Here is a 5884-nt window from a genome sequence, read left to right as displayed (position 1 = left end):
GGATGGATGGATGGATGGATGGATGGATGGATGGATGGATGGATACGTCAAAATGTGAATAAAATCTTCGACAGAAACACGTCAACCTGTCTCGTCGTTTTTCTTTTCTGGAGAATCTCAAAGTTCAGAAAGTTCAGAGTTTAATAATCTATGAAACTAAAGTCTTTCTACCAACAGGTTTACTCAGAAAATCTCTACAAACACCAAATTGGAAATCTTTTATTCATGGAATCCACTAAAAATGTGAAGAAATAAACGCTGCTCAACACATTTTTAAACATTTTTGTAGATTAGCAACATGTGCTTTCATAAAATATTGTTTTCAGCAAATTTGCACCAAAGTTTTTCTGCTGTTTTTATGAGTGAGATTATGACTCMACCTCATATTCCCGTCATGTCTTTAGATTTACAAGTCAGTCGTGTAGCTACAGTGGCCTGAGTTGGCAAAGGGTCAAAGGTCATGGCACTGCACACATGAACAGCGTTTTGTGCACGTAGTTAATTGGCGTCTTTGTGTTTTTATGGCGTTTCTGCGCAGCGTCAGCAACGAGAACCTTTATCCCAGTTTGCATGAACTCAGTTAGTCTCACATTCCTCAGAGCTTAACGAGCCTCAGCTGAGTTCCTCCGAAACGCGACGAGCCTGAATGAAGCTTTCAGAGGTCAGATTACAGCCGAGCTGAAGGAAAAAAATATCGTTCCGTTTCTGGTTTTTTTATTCTCGCTACATTTCAAATRAAATAAACTTCATTCTAACCAAACCAACTTTATTTATAAAGCACTTTAAAAACAACCACAGCTGATACAAAGTGCTGTACATTAAAACACAACATAATCCATCCATTTTCTAACACCCTGGTCCCTCAGTGGGGTCAGGAGGTGCTGCTGCCTCTCCAGCTAGCGTACCGGGTGAGAGGTGGGGTCACCTGGACAGGTCACCAGTCTGTCGCAGGGCAACACAGAGACACACAACCATGCACACACACACTCACACCTAGGGCCAATTTGGAGAGGCCAGTTAACCTGACAGTCATGTTTTTGGACTGTGGGAGGAAACCGGAGAACCTGGAGAAAACCCACCATGCACAGGGAGAACATGGAGACTCCATGCAGAAAGACCGGGAATCGAACCCAGAACCTTCTTGCTGCAAGGCAACAGCTCTACCAGCTGCGCCACTGTGCAGCCCAACACAACATAATAAAAAAATAAAATAAAAACTTACAGTTTAAAAACAAAAACATACAGTTTAAAACTAGATCCTGCTGGAGTTGAAAGCCAAGTAAAATAGATGTTTTTAAGACGAGCTTTAAAAGTGGACAGTGAAGCGGCGTCTCTGACCTGCAAAGGCAAGTCGGTCCATAACTTTGGGCCCATGACAGAGAAGCTCTGTCCCCTCTGAGCCTCCTGGATCTCAGTTCCTCCAGGAGCAGCTGGACCTGAGAGACCGATGGGCACGTAGGGGTGAAGAAGCTCAGAGAGGTCAGCCGGGGTGAGATTATGTAGTGATTTAAAAACAAACATAAGAATTTTAAAATGAATCCTAAAATATACAGGCAGCCAGTGAAGTGAGGCCAGGTCAGGGGTCAGGGGTCACATGCTCCCTCTTTCCAGTTCCTGTTAAAAGTGGTGCAGCAGCATCTGAACCAGCTGCAGCGACTGACTGGCTCCCAGATGAAGGGAGTTACAGTAATCCAACCGAGTGGAAATAAAAGCCTGGATCATGTTTCAAAATGGAAAGAAAAGATTTCACTGACGCCAGTCGCCTTAAACGATAAAAGCTGGACTTTAACCACAGCTCTGATCTGGCTGTCCAGTTTACAATCACCTTAAAACCAAGATCTGTAATAACAGCTTTAAAATAAACCTCCAAGGGTCAAAGGTCAACAGAAGAGGACTCACAGGAGCCACTGGGTCCAAACACCATCACCTCTGTTTTCTTTTCATAAAAATTCAAAAAGTTCAAGGCCAACCAAGCTTTAATATCACCTAGACAGGCCAGGAGATGTTTGATGGACGTCCTTCTGCTTCAGGGGCAAATAAATCTGACAATCATCAGCGTAGCAATGAAATGAGATCCCATGTTTCCTGAGGGTAGAACCCAGAGGCAGTGAATACAGAGAGAAAAGCAGAGGGCCCAGRATTGAGCCCTGCGGGACACCATAAGGCATTGAAGCAGCAGATGATTCAGAGTCACTAATTTTCACTGAAATTGTTCTGACCTCCACGTAAGACAGGAACCATTTAAGAACAGTGCCACCAATACCTACAACGTGGTGAAATCGCGATATTAAAATGTCGTGTTGTACAAGTAAAATCAGAACAACGTGGTGACCAGAATCACAAGCAGGAAGGATGTMATTAAAAACTCTCATTAAAGCAGATTCTGTGCTGTGAAGAGTCTGGATCTGAAGGCAGATCAGCAGATAATCCAAGATAATCCAAGACTCACATCCTAAAACCTGCAGCAAAGAGAGACTTTCTGCAGAGTTAAAGCCACAAAACGTGTCAGAAATATTTCCAGYTGGTGGAAAATCGTTTCCAAATGGAATAAAATACTAAGAGATAAACTAAAACTGTTCATGTATCTTCGTAGCTTTAAGGAGGATTTTATGTTTTCAGTTTGTTTTGGTTATATTTAAAACTAGATTTTGTATTTCCAGCTTAAAAGTATAAGTTGAATTCAATTTTTACCTCATTATTTGAGATTTATTCTGATTTTAACATTAATCCTGTCAAAAATAAAAAAATTGGTGGTGCAGATTTAATCAAATCAAATATTAAAAATCTCCCTAATTTCCCAAGCAACAGGAAACGTGTCCTTTAATCTCAAACTACGAGTGTTTTGTCTCTTATGCTTCTTTAATTCAGACATATATCATAAAGTAAACTCTCCCTCTAGTTAATAATTAATGTAAAAAAAACACAGGTAAACTGGTACAGCCCCAGTTTAAACAGAACAAACCAGTTAAACTTTAATCCCTCAGTTTGAAACGTTTCTCAGGTTCAGACGGGATGAGCAGGAGACAACAGGAACGATGCAAACACACACACACACACACACACACACACACACACACACACACACACACACACACACACACACACACACACACAACAGGAACGACACACACACACACACACACACACACACACACACACACACACACACACACACAGCCAGAACCTGACACCATCACTGAAAGCTGATTACACGCTGCTGATGGATCAGTTTAATAATCGTCTGGCTGTGAGCTGCTCACCTGAGCTGGATTCATTTCAGAAGAAGAAGAAGAAGAAAAAGAAGAAGAAGAAGGAGGAAGAGGAGGAGGAAGAGGAAGAAGAGGAAGAAGAAGAAGACGGAGAAACTAAACAGGAAACGATCCTGATGCAGACGAGGGGCTGAGACACTCCGCCTCATCTAAGCTGTAATAAAACCTAAAGACCGGAGGCCGGACACTCCGGACGCTCCGGACGCTCCAGACGCTCCAGACACTCCAGACGCTCCGGACGCTGCATGGACCTCCATGGTCCAAAGAGCCAACCACGACTTCCTGTCAGCCTTTTATGAGCTCCATGAGAATCGATGCACAAATATGAAACCCTGAGCTGATAGAAGAGACTTTCCACTACAAATACAAGCAGATCTTTGTCTATATTCTGCTGCTGCTGCTGATTGTGGCGTTTCTGTTAAATAAGAAATTAAATAAAAATCACATGACTAAGTTTGTTCACACAGTGACAAACAGTTTCACAGAAAATTAAACCCTCCAATCAGAGCAGAGCTTCTTCTGCAGGTTTTTACTCAGCAAAAGTAAAAAGTAGTCGTCCAAAAAATAACTGATAAGGTATTTGGTGAAAAATCTGCCATTAAATATTTAAAAATTATGTCATCACACAGACCAAAGTATAAGGTTTAGTGGAAATTTTGATATTTTAAGGAACGAAAAGGACAATAATTCATATAAGTAACAAATAACATCAGGCGAAATAAATATCAGTTTCTTTATTTCAGTATAAAACTGATGAAACTTTAACAGAAGCCGTGTGTTTATGCTGGATCTTTGGTTAAAACAAAAATGTAAGTAAAAAGTACAGCGTTGTGTAATAACACGACATTTTCCCACATTACACGTGAAATAATCCGTGATGATGAAAGTTAATTATAACGTAGTTTTGTCTTATTTTAAGTGTAATAACCACAAACTAGACAGAAAATACTTGTTATAGTGTTTTTGCAGGGATTTTTGAGAAAAACTTTGATTCTTCAATCTTGTTTTTTGCTTCATTTTTTTTTATTTCGAGCTGAAGTTTTATGTACAGTATTTTTGTCTCATTTATTTGGGTTTTTCTGAATGAAAACTGACTGCATGCATCTTGCTAAGCGTGGTCAGTAGCTCTGCTCTGGTCTGATYCGGGTTMATTTGAACAGAAAAGCCTCCTGGGCCGTTTTTTCCCTGGGTTTTTTCCCATTTTAGCTCCGCGGCTGCAGCCAGAGCACAACCACAAATTAAACCATGGAGGGGAGCAGAGATCTGCTTCCAACGGCAGCAGCCACTGAAAACATCTCAGCTTTTCTGTTGCATGCAACCATGAAGAGCTGTGCAGCCGTTTCTGACCGACAACGAAATGGCAAGTAGGTCAAGAGGAAGTGGAGAAACTTGACTCTAACAAACAGGAAGGAAGTGAACCAGATTTAAAAAAAACCTTTTTTTCCTTTCTATTTAAGTTAATTTCTCAAATTTAATAGAAAAATGTCAGCGTGTGGGTTTACAGAAGAACTCTGTAAACATGTTTCTTCTGCATTATTAGCATTCAAGCAGCCATTTTGTAAGAGGTTGGTGACAAGAATGTCTTCAAACCTTAAAGATAAATCGTTAAAGCAGAAACAACCAAAACGTGGCTCAGCAGGAATATTTTATATTAATTATTATCTAATAAAACGTTTCTGCTATTCAGTCAGTGCCACATTGACAAGTGGAAGGAATATAACCTGGAGTAATGTACCACCTTTACCACCAGAGGGCACTACATCTGTCACACAGCACCTTTAATCCAAACTTCATTTAAATCTGTGATTATTTCAGTGTTTTTACAGTGTGTGGAAGAATATCTGTGTTTTTTCCTATGTACCAAATAATAAGAAGGTGTGACACTGAAGGAAAAGGTGTTTCAAAACCAGCCTGGTCACCTTTACGTAACTGGTTTGAAAAAAGTGTGTGTGTGTGTGTGTGTGTGTGTGTGTGTGTGTGTGTGTGTTTTCTTAATCAGTCTCGTTTATCACCTCGTTATTTACATATTTGTAATATTTGACAGAACATGTGAGGCAGCAGCAGCTGCTGCAGACGATGAGTGAAGGTTACGCAGGACCAGGATGTCACATCCCGGCTCCGGACGGGTTTTGGGGGAATGTAAAGGAGGAAACCAGCCGGGATGTAACCGGAGCCTCCGGAGGGAAGCGACCGGCTGAAACGTGATAGCGGCGGGATCTCACCTCCTCCTCGGCGGCCGCCCCGTTGCCGACGTGGGCCATGTCTCCTGTCCGTCCTCCCGGAGCTGCGCTGCTGTCTGCGCGGCTTCAGGCGCGCCTGGCTGGCATGTCGCTGCGCCGCCCGGCCAGAACCCGAACTCTGGCCGCGATGGGTCCGTCAGGGTCCGGAGTCAGGGGGTCCCGGTTCGTCCTTGCGCCTGTCGGACGCGGAGGTTCGGACTCTGCGGCTCTCTTCCGTGAAGTGCAAGACAGACACGCCTCCCACATTTCATCTCTCCGCCCAGAGAAAGAGAGAGTGAGGGAAAAGAAGAGAGAGAGAGAGAGAGAGAGAGAGAGAGAGAGAGAGAGAGAGAGAGAGAGAGAGAGAGAGAGAGAGAGAGAGAGAGAGAGAGAGAG

The 5884-nt window shown here is 42.5% G+C and overlaps 1 protein-coding gene across 1 annotated transcript in view; it reads left to right on the top strand.

Moving 5' to 3' along the window:
- Positions 1-5303: 5303 nt before the first annotated feature.
- Positions 5304-5884, top strand: part of LOC103480969 (uncharacterized) — a 5206-nt gene continuing 4625 nt past the window's right edge. The window contains exon 1 of the mRNA XM_017310389.1: positions 5304-5783. The gene's annotated coding sequence lies outside the window, so the exon portion shown is untranslated. The remainder of the gene's footprint in view (positions 5784-5884) is intronic.

The sequence above is a fragment of the Poecilia reticulata genome, linkage group LG18 (genome assembly GCF_000633615.1).
Source record: "Poecilia reticulata strain Guanapo linkage group LG18, Guppy_female_1.0+MT, whole genome shotgun sequence".
Classification (NCBI taxonomy): domain Eukaryota; kingdom Metazoa; phylum Chordata; class Actinopteri; order Cyprinodontiformes; family Poeciliidae; genus Poecilia; species Poecilia reticulata.
This window is presented reverse-complemented; position numbering and strand designations above follow the sequence as displayed.